This window comes from Hypanus sabinus, chromosome 22 (assembly GCF_030144855.1).
Source record: "Hypanus sabinus isolate sHypSab1 chromosome 22, sHypSab1.hap1, whole genome shotgun sequence".
In the NCBI taxonomy this organism is placed as follows: domain Eukaryota; kingdom Metazoa; phylum Chordata; class Chondrichthyes; order Myliobatiformes; family Dasyatidae; genus Hypanus; species Hypanus sabinus.
Window position 1 is genome coordinate 45,931,069 of NC_082727.1, and position 21,019 is coordinate 45,952,087.

Here is a 21,019-nt window from a genome sequence, read left to right on the forward strand (position 1 = left end):
TCATAGAGTCATATATATTTGTGTTCCACACACAGCCCAATGCAGACACACATGGAGTTCAGTTTTGACTACCTTATTGGCAGTGATTTTTTGTTTGAATATGCTGTGTGCATACATCTACTGATGCTTCTGGACACATCATCAGTGATGTACCTAGAATCATCGGGTGTTTCGGGTCTTTCAACATCATACACCCTTCTCCAGGTGACCCAGCCGGGGCTGATCAGACCCCAGCTTGTGTCAAGATGGCCAGCTACACATGACTCTATGGCTCCCCTCTCTTGAGCCACAGCCACCTTGAGGCTCTCTCTGCCGCATCGGTGGTACTGCACATGGCTCTCCTTTTCCTCTCTCCCTCGATGCCCAAATTGCAGTAAGCTCTCTCTGGCTAAGGAACAGGCTGCAAATCCCCTACAACCAACTTCCACTGGGAGACACCTCACTCTCCATCCAGCCTATATAAATTAATCAAATAAAGTAGGTTTGTTATTTTAGTTTTGGGTTAACATACTGGCAATCATAACTGGGAAAAGTTAATAGTGCATACAATCAAAATAGAAATGGTTGGATTTTCAATCTTAGTACCTGAGTCACAGAATGATATGACATAAAAAAGAAGCCATGCTATTTCAGGCATTGAGCAGTGGGACAGCACTGACACACAGTTGGTGTAGATCCACCAACCCAACCTGCAGCATCGTTATGTGTCTGCAAGGATTCCCTGCCTCACCAAGTCCTGCTTCCTCCCAAATCCTAAAAGATGTCAGTGCTGGTAGCTTAGTTCCTATTGAAAATCGCCTCTGAAATGTAGGTGGTTTGTAGAGTCTAAGGGTATTGATGGGACTATGCAGAGAATTAAGTGTGTTTAGTGTAGAGTTAGTGTAAAATGGGCATTTCCTGGCCAGCATTTTCTTGTTGGACTGAAAGGCCTGTTTATGTTGTTTTATTCTATGACTCGATGATTCATACAAAGAACTCTCCAAATGGTCACACTCCCTTATTTTTCCACATATACCTTCAAATTATATTCCACTTCTTCTCTTTGTATTTTTTTTATGTGAAGTGCTACAAAGGCTTTTAACTGCATTTTCATCGCATCAACTGTGCATGTGGAAAACAACTTGAAAAATAAATATGTAATTACAGGCTGTCTTTTTAATTACAAGCTTCACCAGCCCGCTGAAAGCACACAAGAGTAGGTAGTCAGTGCTTGATAAAAGTCAAATCTCAATTGTAATAGAAAAGTATAATCTGCTTGGTGCTCTCCGTAACAGAACATTTACCACTTAAGCCATAAAAATAATGTTTCCAAACAATTTTACACATGGATTATAATTATCCATGGAATGTTTCCAACAGAAAAGTGGAAAAATTGATGAATTTACATCTTTATCACGTTCATCCATTATCAACCAATTTGCATCAAAAGGACAAAGGGTATTTGCAAGTTTAAGATCTTATAAAATACAAATTGCCTTTTACAAAAAGAATATATTTATGCAAAAATGATTAGAATTTTTTATATCAGCAGCTTTATATAAGACTCTAAGTACAACCAACATTAATATTTTGGAGAATTGATATATTTTAATACAGATTGAAAAATTGCTTCCTAACCATGAAGAATTAATACTTTGGTAAATTGGAACTCTACAATTTTAAAAATGGAACTTATCTGTATATAATTGGAATTTATAAAGGCATCTTATTTATTAGTTTAAAAGGTGTGCATCATTTCTCTGCAGAAGTTTATTTTCCAAGAAAATGACTAGTATAATGTTCCCTTATCATATTATCAATTTTCTGTATTTTGCTGAACCTTGCTGTAAACATGGGAACAGTCCAGAATTATAAATAATAAAGACAGGACCAAAGCAAAAATCATTGTCTCTAGCATTATGCACATTATCAATAATGATCAGCCAAAAAATTTGTATTATGCGGAGCATTTCTTCTGAAGAAGTTCTAATGCTTGCTTTTTTATGGAACTGATAGCTGCTGAGGCAAAAAGCTTCAAGTTATTTATTTATTGTAATAAATACGGTGGCTCATTGTGATTCTTATGTTTCCTTTGTTTAGTTGACTATGTCACTGATTTTTGTCTGGTGATATCTCTCACTATGTTTAAGTCACTTTTAGTCATCTTGCGGGAAGACCACTGTGTTGTAAATTGGCTTTAATGAAATTAGTCAATAGTTTTTGCCCTGCAGTTTGAATATTTTTATCTGTATTTATTCAATAACATCTACAATGTATTATCAGTTGTATTACTGGAATCCAAGAGGAATGAAACTGCCCTTGTCTGTCAATTGTTCTGCCTGTAACAAGGTCAAATAACAAGAGAAAGCATTTTCTTGAATATTCAACTCAGTGTAGGCAATGTACAATAGAAGTGTGGTCAGGTCTAAATAAATCAGCACCAAATCTACACTGAATCAAGTAAAAATTTCTTACTGATGTTACTGTTGCCTGGAAATTCAATTGCTCATGTATTTTTCAGTTTTGTACTGGAAAATAAAATATTATTCAGAATATAACCCATTATCAATAATTTCTGGGTGATTTTTGTGTCACTCAGAAAATTTAACAGTAGAAATTCACCTTCCGACTAGTATATGTTAAAGTTTCAACCTGAAGCATCAATATTCCCTTCCCACCCTCCCCACCCTAGATGCTGCTTGACTTGCTAAATTCCTCCAGCTGATTTTAGCTGATTTTGATAAATGTTATTACGCAGGAAGAGACTGACACTGTAATAATTACATGACTCAAATTAGTTACCCATTTATTCTTCCAATCCTCATTATTCCTGTTGTAGAAGTGAATGGTTGATTGTCAACTGTTTCTGTACCCTACTAAATCAGAATGTAATGAAAAATTTATTAAAAAATAAAATAAAAGAGAAGTATAACATAGCAAAGATGAGTGGGAAACCGGAGGACTTGGAAGCTTTTAAAGAGCAATAGAAGATAACAAAAAAGGCAACACGCCAAGAAAAGTTGAGGTACGGTTAAACTAGCCAAGAATATAAAGGAGGATAGTAAAAGCTTCTTTAGGTATGTGAATAGCAAAAAAATAGTTAAGACCAAAATTGGGCCATTGAAGACAGAAACGGTTGAATTTATTATGGGGAACAAGGAAATGGCAGATGAGTTGAACAGGTACCTTGGATCTGTCTTCACTAGGAAAGACAAAAACAATCTCCCAGATGTAATAGTGGCCAAAGGAACTAGGGTAAAGGATGAACTGAAGGAAATTTATATTAGGCAAGAAACGGTGTTGGATAGGCTGTTGAGTCTGAAGGCTGATAAGTCCCCAGGACCTGAAGGTCTGCATCCCAGGGTACTTAAAGAGGTGGCTCTAGAAATCGTGGACATATTGGTAATCATTTTCCAATGTTCTATAGATTCAGGAACAGTTCCTGCTGATTGGAGGGTGGCTAATGTTGTCCCACTTTTCAAGAAAGGAGGGAGAGAGAAAACAGGGAATTATAGACCGGTTAGCCTGACGTCAGTGGTGGGAAAGATGCTGGAGTCAATTATAAAAGAGAAAATTACGACACATTTGGATAGCAGTAGATCAGTCCAAGTCAGCATGGATTTATGAAGGGAAAATCATGCTTGACTAATCTTCTGGATTTTGTTGAGGATGTAACTATGAAAATGGACAAGGGAGAGCCAGTGGATGTAATGTACCTGGACTTCCAGAAAGCTTTTGATAAAGTCCCACATAGGAGATTAGTGGGCAAAATTAGGGCACATGGTATTGGGGGCAGAGTACTGACATGGATTGAAAATTGACTGGCTGACAGGAAACAGGTCCTTGCGGCTAATGGAATCGGGGGTATGGAGAGAAGGCAGGTACAGGGTTCTGAGTTGGATGATCAGCCATGATCATACTGAATGGCGGTGCAGGCTCAAAGGGCTGGATGGCCTACTCCTGCACCTATTTTCTATGTTTCTAAAGAGTAGTGATTAACGGGTCCCTTTCGGAATGGCAGGCTGTGACCAGTGGGGTACCGCAAGGTTCGGTGCTGGGACCGCAGCTGTTTACAATATACATTGATGATTTAGATGAAGGGATTAAAAGTAACATTAGCAAATTTGCCGATGACACAAATCTGGGTGGCTGTGTGAAATGTCAGGAGGATGTTATGAGAATGCAGGGTGACTTGGACAGGTTGGGTGAGTGGGCAAATAGACAATAGATAATAGATGCAGAAGTAGACCATTCGGCCCTTCGAGCCTGCACTGCCATTTTGAGATCATGGCTGATCATCTATTATCAATACCCGGTTCCTGCCTTCTCCCCATATCCCTTGATTCCCCTATCCATAAGATACCTATCTAGCTCCTTCTTGAAAGCATCCAGAGAATTGGCCTCCACTACCTTCCGAGGCAGTGCATTCCAGACCCTCACAACTCTCTGGGATAAGAAGTTTTTCCTTAACTCTGTCCTAAAAGACCTACCCCTTATTCTCAAACCATGCCCTCTGGTACTGGACTCTCCCAGCATCTGGAACATATTTCCTACCTCTATCTTGTCCAATCCCTTAATAATCTTATATGTTTCAATCAGATCCCCTCTCAATCTCCTTAATTCCAGCGTGTACAAGCCCAGTCTCTCTATCCTCTCTGCGTAAGACAGTCCAGACATCCCAGGAATTAACCTCGTGAATCTACGCTGCACTTCCTCTACAGTCAGGATGTACAGCCAGTCCTCCCAGGAATTAACCTCGTGAATCTACGCTGCACTTCCTCTACAGTCAGGATGTACAGCCAGTCCTCCCTTAACCCTGGAGACCAAAACTGTACACAATACTCCAGGTGTAGTCTCACCAGGGCTCTTTACAAATGCAAGAGGATTTCCTTGCTCTTGTACTCGATTCCCTTTGTAATAAAGGCCAACATTCCATTAGCCTTCTTCACTGCCTGCTGCACTTGCTCATTCTCCTTCAGTGACTGATGAACAAGGACTCCTAGATCTCTTTGTATTTCTCCCTTACCTAACTCTACACCGTTCAGATAATAATCTGCCTTCCTGTTCTTACTCCTAAAGTGGATAACCTCACACTTATTCACATTAAACATCATCTGCCAAGTATCTGCCCACTCACCCAGCCTATCCAAGTCACCCTGAATTCTCCTAACATCCTCATCACATGTTACACTGCCACCCAGCTTAGTATCATCAGCAAATTTGCTGATGTTATTCTCAATGCCTTCATCTAAATCGTTGATGTAAATCATAAACAGTTGTGGTTCAATACCGAGCCCTGTGGCACCCCACTAGTCACCACCTGCCATTCCGAGAAACACCCATTCACCGCTACCCTTTGCTTTCTATCTGCCAACCAGTTTTCTATCCATGTCAATGTCTTCCCCCCAATGCCATGAGCTTTGATTTTACCCACCAATCTCCTATGTGGGACCTTATCAAATGCCTTCTGAAAATGTATGGCAGATGCAGTTTAATGTGGATAAATGTGAGGTTATCCACTTCGGTGGCAAGAACAGGAAGGCAGATTACTATCTAAATGGAGTCAAGTTAGGAAAAGGAGAAGTACAAAGAGATCTAGGTGTTCTTGTACATCAGTCAATGAAAGCAAGCATGCAGGTACAGTAGGCAGTGAAGAAAGCTAATGGCTTGCTGGCCTTTATAACAAGAGGAATTGAGTATAGGAGTAAAGAGGTCCTTCTGCAGCTGTACAGGGCCCTGGTGAGACCCCACCTGGAGTATTGTGTGTAGTTTTGGTCTCCAAATTTGAGGAAGGACATTCTTGCTATTGAGGGAGTGCAGCTTAGGTTCACAAGGTTAATTCCTGGAATGGAGGGACTGTCATATGTTGAAAGATTGGAGTGACTGGGCTTGTATACACTGGAATTTAGAAGGATGAGAGGGGATCTAATTGAACCATATAAGATTATTAAGGGATTGGACATGCTGGAGGCAGGAAGCATGTTCTCACTGATGGGTGAGTCCAGAACTAGAGGCCACAGTTTAAGAATAAGGGGTAGGCCATTTAGAACAGAGATGCGGAAAAACTTTTTTACCCAGAGAGTGGTGGATATGTGGAATGCTCTGCCCAAGAAGGCAGTGGAGGCCAAGTCTCTGGATGCATTCAAGAGAGAGTTAGATAGAGCTGTTATAGATAGCGGGGTCAGGGGATATGGAGAGAGGGCAGGATCAGAGTACTGATTGTGTATGATCAGCCATGATCACATTGATTGGCGGTGCTGGCTAGGAGGGCTGAATGCCTACTCCTGCATCTATTGTCTAGATGCCATTGTGTTGACCTAACGTGGTGCCATTGCTTGTAAACAAAGGATACCCAAATCAGCATATAACCATATAAACATATTAACAATTACAGCACAGAAACAGGCCATCTCTGCCCTTCTAGTCTGTTCCGACACTTACACTCACTGAGTCCCACTGGCCCGCACTCAGCCCATAACCCTCCATTCCTTTCCTGTCCATATACCTATCCAATTTTACTTTAAATGACAATACCTAACCTGCCTCTACCTCTTCTACTGGAAGCTCATTCCACGCAGCTACCCCTCTCTACATTCCCATACTTTTTATCCAGAGAATTGCTGATCGAATGTTTCATACAAACACCTAGACATGGAACATTAGAATTATATAAACCACATAACCAACAAAATAGAGGAAGGTGGGTCTCTTAGGAAACCACACCTTCATGTGTATATGCACAAGTGCAAGTAGTCTACATTTGATGTAAACAATTGTGACTTGGTTTTCTTCCTTCAGTATTTCCTTTCTTCCACAAATATCTCAGAAGAGGAGGTTTCCTAAGCAATGATCATCAGCAGAAATTTGAATTTGTTTTATTCTCAGCTTTAGCATCAGTTTTTGATGCTGAACAATATTTATAGGTCCTAAGCAACATCAAGATAATGTAATCTTTTTATTTTGCCAGAAAATAGTTAAAATGAAAGAAGCTTCAGGTTTATATCTATCTTATTTTAGGGATGTTAAAAAGTTTTAATTATTGAGGCCATGTTATATGAATGATAATCTCCTGAAGGTTTAACTTTGCAGGACAAAGTGTTTCATTTAATGGTAGCTCATATATTGTTGAATATATAGCTAAATGATAAATGTATATATGAATAGAAAAGCAGTAAGTGCTTTCTAAAATCTGACTGGCATTAAAATGCACAAGCAGTTTTGAAACTCATTATTTCTACAGATCTATTTCAATGTATAATGTCACTTTTCATTCCCAACTGACAACATTCCGTCATTAACCTTTGATATATCAGTAAATTATTGGCTGTTATGTAGGTCGTGCAGCCTTGAACTTTCATCTGCGTTTTGAGATCTTGCAGCATAAATAATGGAATGTTTTCTTTAAAACAAAGGACACAGGCAAGGTAATTAGGGGAAAACAGCAATAGCAGGATTGGATACAAAGCTATAAAGGAGAAGCTTGATTCTATGGTAATTTAAGACCATAATGTACAGGAGCAGAATTAGACCAGTTGGCCTGTCAAGTCTCCTCCACCATTTCATCGTGGATGATCCATTTTTCCTCTCAGCTGAGTCTCCTGCCTTTTCCGCTCATGCCCTGACTAATCAAGAACTAAACTATCAACCTCTGCCTTAAGTATACCCAGTGACTTGGTCTCTACAGCCACAATTGGCAACAAATTCCACAGATTCACCATTCTTTGGCTAAAGAAATTCCTCCCTATTTCCATTCCATAAGGGCACCCCTCTATTCTGAGGCTGTGTCCTCTGGTCTCACCATAGAAAACATCCTCTCCTCATCCAATCTATTGAGGCATTTCAACATTTGATATGTTTCAATGAAGTCACCCCTCATTCTTCTGAATTACAGGGAGTAGAGGCACAGAGCCATCAAATGCTCCTCTTATGACAAGCCTTTCCAGAATCATTTTTGTGAACTTCCTTTTAACCGTTTCCAATGTCAGCTCATCCTTTCTTAGACAAGGGACCCAAAACTGCTCAGAATAGTTCAAGTGAGGCCTCACCAGTGCTTTATAAACATTTAAAGAAACTACGTTGATAGTTTTCCACCCTCTGCTTGATACATTATCTCATAGTGACACTACATTCCTTTCCCAGAAGGAGAAATAGAGCATTGAATTGCATCCTCAAGTTACTTTATATGACTGAGGTGACAGACATTGTCAAGCATTAACAATGATGTGAAGACACTCTCTGCTTGGACCTAATATTGCTTCGACTCAAATTAAATAATGAAGGAAGAAGGTAATACTTCCCAATTCTAAATTTGAATGCCAATGACCTGAGATTGCTCACTGAATCTGTTTAGCTTCTCTATGCAATAACACTCATAAGTGCAGACTTTATTAATAATCAATGACTAAATTAACATCTTTGGCTTGATATCAAAATGCTACATGATGTAAGGGTCAAATCCATCTAATGCTTATGTAAAATGCCTGATCTAAACAATGCCATGAAATTTGAATTATCTAGAAACTTTGTTCCAGTCTCTGAAATGGTAGTTGAGTTATAACTTCCAAAGTTTAAGAGTGCTAGCATGCCAGAAATAGGACGATTTTACAGAATAACACATGGCTAAAGAGTTGGTGTAGGAGGGAGGGCATAAGGTTTTGGATCATTGGGTTCTCTTCCAGGAAAGGTGGAACCTGTATAGAAAAAAATGGTTTGCACCTGAACTGGAAGGGGACTAATATCCTTAGTGGAAAAATTTGCTAGTGCTGCCCAGCTGGGTGGGAGGAGTTGTTTAAACTAGAGACCACATTCACAGTTAGGAATCACAAGGTTTAGCTTGTCCTAAACTGTGTATATTTCAATGCAAGAAGTATCGGGGGAAAGGCAGATAAACCCACAGCATGGATCAACAACTGGAATCATGGTGTTGTAGCCATTAGTGAGACTTGGTTGCAGGAGGGTCTGGACTGGCAGCTCAATATTCTGGGTTTCCGTTGCTTCAGACATGAGAGAGTGGCAGGTACTAAAGGAGGAGGGGTGGCGTAACTAGTTAAGGAAAATGTCATGGCAGTGCTCAGTCAGGACAGAATGGAGAACTCGTCTAAGAGAGGCGTTACGGGTGGAAATAAGTAATAAGAAAGATATGACCACCTTATTAGGGCTATATTACAGACCATCTAACAGTCTGAAGGATTTAGAGGAACAAATTTGTAGAGAGATCACAGACTCTTGCGAGAAACATTACTATTGCAAAAAACATAAGGTTGTTATTGTAGGTGATTTTAACTTTCCACATATTGACTGTGACTTATTGGGATAGAATTTGTCAAATGTGTTCAGGGGAGTTTTCATTGAAGTCCCAACAAGAGAGTGTGCAATATTTAATCCGGTATTAGTGAATGAGACATGGCAGGCGACAGAGGTTTGTGTAAGGGAACACTTTGCACCTAGTGATCACAATGCCATTAGTTTCAAAGTAAATACAGAAAAAGATAGGTCTGATCCACAGGTTGAGATTCTAACTTGGAGAAAGGCCAATTTTGATGGCATCAGAAATGACCTGGCAATTGTGGATTGGGTCACTGTGTTTTCTGGCAAAAGTGTACTTGGTATGACAGAGGCCTTGAGAGTACAAAACTTATATGTGCCTGTCAGAATAGAAGGTAAAGATAACAGGGTGCAGTGAACCTTTGAGACATTGAGGCCCTGGTTAATAAAAGAAAAGGAGGTTTATTGCAGGTATAGGCAGATAGGAACAAATGAGGTGCTTATGGAGTGTAAGACATGCAAGGGAGAACTTAAAGAAATCAGGAGGAATAAAGGAAAGCATAGTTGCTTTAGTAGACAATGTGCATGTGCTATGTCAGTGCCAGAATGTATGTGAAACTTGCAGATTGCCCCCAGCACACACACGTGTGTATTGGTCATTAGTTGTTAATGCAAATGCCACATCTCACTGCATGTTTCAATGAACATAAACTTGAATCTTGAATTTGGAGATCATACCTGTTGCTTTTAGATTCTCCGGCTAAGGGAAACAAATCCTCCTTGTGACCCCCTCTCCACAGTAGGCACATTCAAATTTCTCAACCCTTCATTCTAAGAAAGGCTTTTCATCCAAGTATGCACTCACGTACAGTAAGTGATGCATGAAGCCAAGGCACGTATTTCCATCTCCGTTCTAGTTCTTGCCCCTAGCCTCATAACTTCTCTCCTTTGGCAGCATTACTTTGTTGGACACATTGTCAAGTATTATTTTGAAAATTTATATTTGCTGTATATACCTCTGATGGAGAGATCCCCAAAAAAGATCTAATACATTTGCAAATTTGATAACCTTTGATGTCCCTGATAATCTTTGGCTTCTTTTGTATGATTTCAGGCACAAAAATACTGACTAGGTTTTCCTGAAGTAGCATTGTATAACTTCCAAGGTAATGGACTCCAACATTTTCCCAACAATGGTTGTCAGGCTAACTAGCTTGTCGTTCCTTGTTTTCCTGTTCTCTCTCCATAGGTACAATTGCTTTTGTTTCCTACTTTCTAGATGGTGGCATTATGGTCAAATCCTTGGAATGATGGCAGATCAGAGACAGAACTAGCAGAGGAAAAACCTTTGTACATAACCGTGAGGGCAGAGTCTAAGTATTGCACACAAGACATTGGCCACTGTGTATGAAAGAATAGTGCTGTGTGAGATATTTGCAGTAAATGGAAATGCACAAAACAAATGCTGTTTCCCTAAACATGTCACAACCAAAGACTTTGCTACAGAGTCTATGCGCCTGTGCAAACGGGCTGCAGAACATGGGTATGCATGTCCCAGCTATTTACTGTTTCATTATGGTGGCATTTAACTCCCTTCATTTCATTCTAGTCTTGCCGAGACTTGACCAAAAACACAGCAACATATACGCTGCTTGCTTACCCTTGTACTTGTCCAGGAAAGAGGACTACCATTTCGACTGACACTGTAAAAGAGCGGCATTCACTTAGTATTTAGTTACTGCTTCCAGCCACCGTGTTGTCATTTAACTTTCCATTTGAGAGTTTTAGCTAATAGCCCTGTTGGCCTAGTGTTTATTGTTTTTCTATTCCTTTAAGTTCTGCAACAGTTCTCATTAAAGTCACTGCATTGTTGACCCACTTCAGTGAGTGTCTCTTTCTCTCTCGCTCTCCGTACTTGGGCCTAATCCAAACATTTTAACAAGACAGCGTTGGAACATATGCATTTTCAGCTGTGGAGAAATTTCAAGTATTTTCTTAACTTACTTCATGTCTGAAATCCCCTGTTTTGCAGCACAGCTCTTGACTTAGTGAACAACTTGGGGGTTTCCTGGTGCCTTTACGAAATGGACACCAAGAGCCTGTCAGACATTTTATTCAGAAATGTAGCATGTAAAGCAGTACTTATAATTTGAGGTATGCATTTGTTCTGCAGTTTTAATTTAATGAATAGTATGTTATAGTTCTGACTTTTTTTTACTTGTCGTTGCTTTCGTTCCATTCAATGCTGCTTTTATTGCAGACTTTGCATATCAGTTTTCCTGTTGTCAGCACAGTTTGCTCTATTGCTGTAATTTGTGCTGAGAATGAACAGTCCACTGAATTTACCTATGGCAGTAGAAACTGAATAGAGGTCAGGCAGCAACAGTGGAAGGAGACTCAAAATTCATGTCTCCAATCATAAGTTAGCTCTAATTGGAGGATTTTTTTTTACAGAATTTGTACTTTCCTCAGAGAGCTCCATTGATAAAAAAATCTGAAAAGACAGAACTAAATATTCTTTTTGTTAAGCTTAAGAAAATAAGTCTCCTAAAAGTAAAAAAAAAGAATCTGCTGCTCTTAAGTCTACAGAATCTCTTCAAGAGCTTCTGAGATGCTGATATCCTGCCCTTCTAGCTGTCAGAATGCTCAATGGACTTGGGAAAAAAACTGTATAAAATGATGCAAATTCCTTTCTGATTCTCTGGAAGGTTGAGCTGCTAAATTAGTAACAACAGGAAAATTATCCTTTTATTGGTTTTTCTGGAAATACCCCTGATATTGTTGGATGTGAGAATATTACTGTTTTCAAATATTCTAAGCTTAAATTGTCAATAATACAGATTCAATTTTAATGATTGTCTTTAGTTATTGTCTTTAATTGCCTTTAAGAAGGATGTAGAGTACTGTTCCAACGTCTTAGGCATCCTAGCTGCATTGCACGGTGTATGAATGAGCATTATATAGGTTTTGGGTTCTTCTGTAACTTTAATGCTGCTGTGTAATTCAGCAATTGGTTACAGAGACAAATGTTCATAGATGCTGCCAAGAATGATGTTCAGTATTTTAAAAAATCAATTCTAACAGGAGTTTATGAGATTGTCGTTGAATCTGCTTACGGAACCAAGTCCAGAACCACCAGCAACTTGATCTGATAGTTTTATTTTTATTTGCCTGCATTGCTTTCAATTAGTACAGTCATTTTCTTTTTAATATAAGTAAAATATATCATTGACATTGATTGTCAATGCAGGGACCTTCCAGCCATTCATCATATTAATCCAATTGATGAGAGAAGAAATCGGGTTGCGTGATAAAGTGATAGACTAATAAGTTCAAGGTAAGAAATTGATTTGAAAAGGCCTCACTGATTCTTTCTCCCATAAAATCCACTTTGTTTTGGGATATGCAACAATATTCCACTGGGGAGGGGTATGTTATGTGTCAGTGTTGTTTTGGAATATATTGGTGATCAAAGGTGCTCATATATTTCTTAAGTGACATATAGTTTCAAGGGAGAAGTTTGATTTAAAAGCAACAAACCGCACTGAGTGTTTTTATTCCTGTAAACTAATTCAGTGAAGCTGTTGAAGACTATTGAAGCATACTCTGAAGTGCACATATTGGGTTGAATTGAATGCTCAGTATTTACTTTGCAAGCAGAAAATGTTTATTTCTGAAGGGCTTCCCCAAAGACTGGAGAAATAGCTTAACTGGCATCTTCAAACAGGCGAGGGCCCTGTGTCTGTGGTGTAAACGAGTCTAAGATTATCTTGAAGAACTGAGTGTACCATTATTACCAGATATATTATTGTTCCTGATACTACTATTTATCTGAGGATTGCTGGGTTCAATAAAGGTCACACTGTTGTTACCTCTGCCTTAGTTTATGTGATTATGCATTCCACCAGACACTAGCAGAGCAAACAGCAAATTTCCTTGCTGGCAACAGAATAATATTAGACAGATTGGAAGTAAATCTCCTTAAGAAGAATTCCATTCAATGCCAGATATGTGGCTGGATTTTAGAAAAAAATACTGCCCATGTTTAGTGAACAGTTTTAGCATATCAACATGATGGGCTGCCAGACCATTCACATTGACATGAAAATCAAGAACTGCTGAAGCTGAAAACTTGAATTCAACGCAGAAAATGCTGTAATTGTGCAACAGGGCAGGTAGCATCTGTGAAAAAGAAACAGAGTTTATGTTTCTGATCAAAGACCATCAAGATTTGTGATGAAGAGTTCAGTGTGAAACGTTACATCTATTTTTCTTTCTGTAGATGCTGTTTGATCTGTTGAGGTCATGATAATTTCTGTTTTCATTTTCATATTATGAGAAGTTATTCTTCAAATGTTAATGAATTAATCTAAAAGAAATAAACTAGCTTTGCCATCAGATCTGGTTCATTAATTTATGAATGTGTAGCTGTTGTGCATTTAATATTTGAGTAATATTGTAAATGTATTGTTTGATTAAAATTCTTGGTTGTTTACATAATACATTATGGGTTATACGTAAAAGTACATGAATGGCATATGTCATTATGCCATCACGTCATAAGTGTGCACCTCACTAAAGTAAAAATGAGACACATCTCCCACCTCCTTTGTTTTTTGTTTGATTAGTTTCAAGATTTACAAAATATAACAGTGGCAATGAGTAAGTTTTAAAATGAACCTGAGATGATTACCTACCTGTTGAAGCACTGTGAGATGTTTGAGTTTTAAAAAATAGCGTAACACACTTTCTTTCCAAAAGTGAGAGAGAGAAAAAGGCAAAAAAAAAAGGCTGGAATTCATAAACAGGGAGTACCAGGTGATAATAATAATAAATAAAAAAAGAAAAAACAGAAGTGGCTGGCTACATTGAAAAGTTAGACACGGTCAATTGCACCACACATAATTGGATTGAGCAGTATTTTAAAGCAAACAAAATAGTCAATGTAAAGTGAGTGACAGTTTTGCTGAATGCATTAGATAGAAGTGCTTACAGTTTGCTTAGAAGCTTGACTTCTCCAACCAAACCAGCTGAAATGAGCTTTATTGATATCATGAAAGTATCACAGCCACATTTAGAACCAAAAACATTGTTGATTGCAGAATGCTTTAGGTTTCATAACTGGAATTAAAAGGAAAATGAGTCTATTTCAGACCAATGTGGCTGAATTGAAGAGATTGTCTGAGTATTGGCAGTTCAGTAATGGGCTTTATGAAACACTGAGAGATTGTTTAGTTTGTGGAATCTCACAAGAAAGTATTCAAAAACTGACTCCTAACTGAAACACAACTTACATTTCTTTCTTTCTTTCTTTTTCAATCTTTTTATTAAATTTCATATATAAAAAAAACAACACAAAATAATGAATAGATTACAGATTCAATAAACTTGAGATTACATTAGTAATAGGATAATAATATCCTATTAAAACATCCATCAACAAAAGGTACATAAATCAATCAAGTCTATATAAATATATATGAAAAACAAAAATAATCGTCGAAAAAAGAAAAAAAAATTGAAATTATATATGAGAAAAAATATATAATGAAAAAAAATACTAAACTAAAACTAACATGGGCAATAATAGCACTTTATAAATATATAAAGGTGTCAAGAAAAGAACTCCAGAACTCCATACCTGAACAAGTATAAGTAGAGAAAAGGATCTGAAATAAGCCAAATTAATTCATATGAAAGTGTCGAATAAATGGTCCCCAGGTTTCTTCAAATTTAATTGAAGAATCAAAGATAGTGCTTCTGATTTTTTCCAAACTCAGATAAGAAATAGTTTGGGAGAACCACTGAAATGTAGTAGGAGGATTTACTTCTTTCCAGTTTTGTAATATAGACCTTCTGGCAATTAATGTTACAAAAGCAATCATTCGTCTGATTGAAGGGGAAAGCTGATTGCCATCTTCATTTGGTATACCGAAAATTGCAGTAATAAAATGGGGTTGTAAATCGATATTCCATACTGAGGAAATGACATCAAAAATGTCCTTCCAATAGTTATGTAAAGTGGGACATGTCCAAAACATGTGAGTCAATGAAGCCACTTCTAAGTGACATCTGTCACATTGAGGATTAATATGCGAATAAAATCGGGCAAGTTTATCTTTAGACATATAAGCTCTATGTACAATTTTAAATTGTATTAAAGCATGTTTAGCACAAATAGAGGAGGAATTAACCATTTGTAAAATTTTTTCCCATTTATCTGTTGATATATTACATCGAAGTTCTTTTTCCCATTCTTGTCTAATTCTATCCGATATTTCTGGCTGTATCTTCATAATCATGTTATAAATAAAAGCTACTAATCCCTTCTGACAAGGATTAAAAGTAAAAATCAAATCTGAAAAATCCGATGGAGTTGAATTAGGAAAAGATGGAAGAATTTTATGTAAGAAATTTCTAATTTGTAAGTATCTAAAAAAATTAGATTTAGGTAATTCAAATTTGTTGGATAGTTGATCAAAAGACATCAAAGTACCTTCAAAAAAAAGATCACGAAAACATTTTATACCTTTCCTTTTCCATATACTAAAAGCTTGATCTGTCAATGAAGGTTTGAAAGAAAAATTACATAAAATAGGGCTGTCCAGAGCAAAGTTTTTCAGATTAAAGAATTTGCGAAATTGAAACCAAATTCGTAGTGTATGTTTAACAACAGGGTTAGATATCTGTTTATTGAATTTGGCTAAATCAATAGGAAGAAAAGAACCAAGAACGGAAAATATAGAATATCCCTTAACCTCACTACATTCCAAATTTACCCACTGTGGGCACACAGGTGAATCCAAATCTAGTTTCCAGTACATTAGGTTACGAATATTATTCGCCCAATAATAAAATCTAAAGTTAGGTAAAGCTAGACCACCATCTTTTTTAGACTTTTGTAATTGCCTTTTGCTTAACCTAGGATTTTTATTTTGCCAAACAAATGAGGAAATCTTTGAATCAATATTATCAAAAAAAGATTTAGGAATAAAAATTGGTAAAGCTTGGAATAAATATAAAAATTTCGGTAAAATCATCATTTTAATAGCATTAATCCGACCAACTAATGATAAAAATAAGGGAGACCATCTAGTAGTAAGTTGCTGAATTTGATGAAGCATAGGTAAAAAATTCAGTCCAAATAAATCTTTATATTTCTTGGTGATTTTTATACCTAAATAGATAAAGTTATCAGTAACAACTTTAAATGGCATCCTATCACTCAATAAAGTTTGCGCGTTTAAAGGGAATAACTCACTCTTATCTAAGTTTAACTTATAACCAGAAAAACTACCAAATTGAGCCAACAAGGATAAAATAGCAGGAATAGACCTACTAGGATTAGAAATATATAACAACAAATCATCAGCATAAAGCGATAATTTGTATAACTTCTCATTACGGGTAATACCAAAAATATTAGGAGACTCACGAATAGCAATAGCTAAAGGTTCTAATGCAATATTAAATAATAAAGGACTTAAAGGACAACCTTGTCTCGTACCACGAGATAATTGAAAAAAAGAGGATCTATAATTATTTGTAAGAACAGAAGCAACAGGTTTATAATATATTAATTTAATCCATGATATAAAATTAGGACTAAAATTAAAGTTTCTCAATGCATTAAATAAATATGTCCATTCAACTCTATCAAAGGCTTTTTCAGCATCTAATGAGATAACACATTCTGGGGTTGTAGGTGATGAAGTATAAATTATGTTAATCAATTTTCTAATATTAAAAAAGGAATATCGATTCCTAATAAAACCAGTTTGATCTTCTGAAATAATCTGTGGTAATACCTTTTCTAATCTAATGGCTAAAATTTTTGTAAGAATCTTAGAGTCTACATTTAATAATGATATAGGGCGATAAGATGCACATAAGGTAGGATCTTTATCTTTTTTAAGAATTAAAGAGATAGTAGCTTCATAAAACGATCGAGGTAATCTCTTCTTAACAAACGCATCATTAAAGATTTCACATAGCCAAGGAGAAAGCAATAAAGAAAAAGTTTTAAAAAATTCTACAATAAAACCATCAGGACCAGGAGCTTTCCCTGAATTCATTGATGAGATAGCCTCTCTTATTTCATCCATAGAAATAGGAGCATCAAGCAAGCTACAATCTTCATCTATCAGTTTAGAAATATTCAAATTATTAAAAAAATTATCCATCGTAAACCGGTCACCGTCAAATTCTGATTGATATAAAGATTTATAAAAATCTTGAAAAGTGTTATTGATTTCTTTATAATCAGTAGTTAAATTACCGTCTTGTTTACGAATTTTAATAATTTGTCGCTTAGTCGAAATAGCTTTTAATTGATTAGCTAACAATTTACCAGTTCGATCACTATGAATATAAAATTGAGCCCTAGTCTTAATTAATTGATTCTCAATTGAAGAAGATAATAATAAACTATGTTCCATTTGAAGCTCAACTCTCTTCTTATAAAGTTCTTTGGTAGGAGTAACGGAATAAATCTTATCAATTTCTTTAATTTTATCCACCAATAAAGCTATATCTGAATATCTTTGTTTTCTTTTACCAGCGGAATATGAAATAATTTGTCCACGAATAAAAGCCTTGAAAGAGTCCCAAAGTATTCCTTTATCAATCTCTTCATTATAGTTTGTTGAAAAAAATAAGTCAATTTGTTGTTTTATGAAGGTAATAAATTCTGGATCTTGAAGTAAAGTAGCATTAAGTCTCCAAGATCTAGTATTGATAGAAGAATCCGAAATCTTGATAGATAACTTCAAAGGCGCATGATCCGAAATAGCAATAGAATCGTATTTACAATCAATAACATCTGTTAATAAACGATGATCAATAAGAAAGTAATCAATTCTAGAATAACTATGATATACATGTGAAAAAAAAATGAAAATTCTTTACCTTTAGGATTCAAAAACCGCCATATTTCAGTAATTCCAGAATCAACCATAAAAGAATTAATAAGTAAAGCTGATCTATTCGGAAGAGTTCGAATAGGTTTAGATCTATCCATCGAAGGATTCAAACAACAATTAAAGTCTCCACCCATAATCAACATATATTCATTCAAATTAGGAAGAGAAGTAAATAAACGTTTAAAAAATTCAGGACAATCAAAGTTTGGAGCATAAATATTAACTAAAACAACTTTCCGATTAAAAAGTGAACCAGTTATCAACAAAAATCTACCCTGTGGATCAGAAATAATTTCATAATGTGTAAACGAAATTGAGGCATCTATAAAAATAGACACACCCCTAATTTTAGCGGTACAATTTGAGTGAAATTGTTGACCTTTCCAGAACCTAAAAAAACGTTGATTATCCTCCCTCCTAATGTGGGTCTCCTGTGCAAAAATAATATTAGCGTTCAATCTATGGAATACTTTAAATATTTTTTTACGTTTAATCGGATGATTTAAACCATTAGTATTCCACGAGATAAAGTTAATAGATTTATCCATCATACCAATATTAATTGTGTGTATCATAAAAGGTTAAAAAGACACATAACCCACAATTTAGGAAGAAGGAAAATTGATTCAGTAGCAACCGGAGATCCTGACACCTCAACAATTTTAACAATTTAAAGTCAGCCCATAAACTAAAAGCAAAAAAATAAAAAGCAAAAGCATGAAAAAAGATCCCTCCCCCCTCCCCCCACCCTTTGAAAGAAAGCCAAGCGGCAGGCGCATAAACTAATACTAATATTACCCCCATTTCAAGATGGCAGCTCCATAAGAAAATTTTTTAAGAAAAAACTATATAACACCCCAATTAAAATATAGAGTTGCAAAAAAAAAAATATATATATATATATATATATATACCTACATATATATATATATATATACACATACACATACACACCCATATCAGACAAATCAAAAAAAAAACTAAAATAGTAAAACCAGAAAGATCATTAATAAAAAAAATGCACATTAAAGTTTAAAAATGTGATACACCTTTAAAAAAGAAATTCCATATTCAGATACAAAGATGACGTTTCACAAGCCAAGACTTATGGGAAGAAGAAACGACATTTTGAGAAAGCCATATTACAAAATATGAATATAAATTCAGCAATCTAATAAGAAAATATAGTAAAAAAGTTATCAAAATAGAATATTTTTATAAAAAAAAAGATTTAATAGACACTACAACATATTTAAAAAAAAAACTAAAGAAAAAGAATTCAAAACCTTTGTTCCATTTCTAAATACAGGCAAGCAAATAAACGCTTATAAAAAGTAAAGACTTATGGGAAGAAGAAACGACATTTTGAAAAAAAAATAATTCATTATTACAAAATACAAACGTATATAAAAAAAGGATATTATAAAAATTAAAACAGCATCTATAAGCAATAATAATAGTAGTAAAAAAAAAGACCCAGACCCATAGTTCAAAATAAGAAGTTATAACCCAACTTCCAGGGTTAAAACTTAAAATGAAATAACATCCTCTCTCCAAAAAAAAAAATCTTCAATGTAACTCATAGTTCAAGTTGCACTAGAGGATCGATATTCTTCAACAAATTTCTTCGCTTCTTCAGGAGTGATAAAAAAGTGTAGACTGTTGTCGGGCAGCACCATTCTAAGTTTCGCTGGATACATTAAAGCTTGTTTAAATCCAATCGAATGAATCTCTGCCATCACTGGTTTAAAAGCGATCCTGGCTTTCATTACTTCATACGAATAGTCTTCAACTATTCGAAATGAATAATTTCTGTAGGAGATCATACCTTTTTTACGAGCTAATCGAATTAGAAGCTCTTTCTCACGAGGATAATGAAGGCGAACAATCACCGCTCGTGGTTTATCAGACACAGACGAAAGCCTCGCAACTCTATGAGCGCGGTCAATAACAGGTTCATTTTTCAAACCTTCACCACCGAAAATTTCCCACAGTAATTTAGAGAAAAATTCAGTTAAATCACCGGACTCAACTTTTTCGGGAATTCCGATGATGCGCAAATTCTGTCTGCGAGAACGATTTTCAAGATCAGTAATTTTAAACTTGTACTGATCTAAAGTTTTAGCAGTCGACTCTATCTTCTTCTCTAACACTTCAATTGTACGTGCTTTTTCACAAATTGATTGTTCAAGAGTCGTGATCTTATTTCCATGCTGTTGAACCTCTAACGCCTGCGACTGAAACTTAGTTTCAAGCGATTTAACAACTCCTTCAAGATCGGATATTTTCGAAGTAATCCTCCTTTCCAAACTTAACAGTTTACTGTCCAATTTACCTTCTAGTCTGCCTTCCAGAGCCGCAAATTTAGCATCCAGTTTATTGTCCAATTTACTTTCCATAGCCGCAAATTTAACATCCAGTTTAGTGTCCAAAAGACCAACAATTGCGTCGATGGATACAGGATCCTTAGCCGATTTCTTACTTGTAGCCATTTTAGGTTTGACAAGATTAGATCAACTATTATTTTAGGAAAAAAGGGTCAATCAAAGGTAGCAACTCATATGATTAAGTTCGAAAAGGTCTAATTAAAGGGTGATTATAGTTAAAAAAATAAAGAGCGCCTAAAAGGCAGATGCTTACGCCGCCATCTTGAAACTCCACCCCTACATTTCTAATAATAGTTGAAATCACTGTATCAATGGAAACTACAGCCAGAGATGCAACTAAGGTGCAGTCAGGAATGAAAGTGAGCTTGAATAAAATTGTAACATTTAAACAGAAACGGGCCTGGCCAAACAAACTGTATTATTGTTGTTGCAGGTGCTCACATACACCATAACAATGCAGATCTAAAG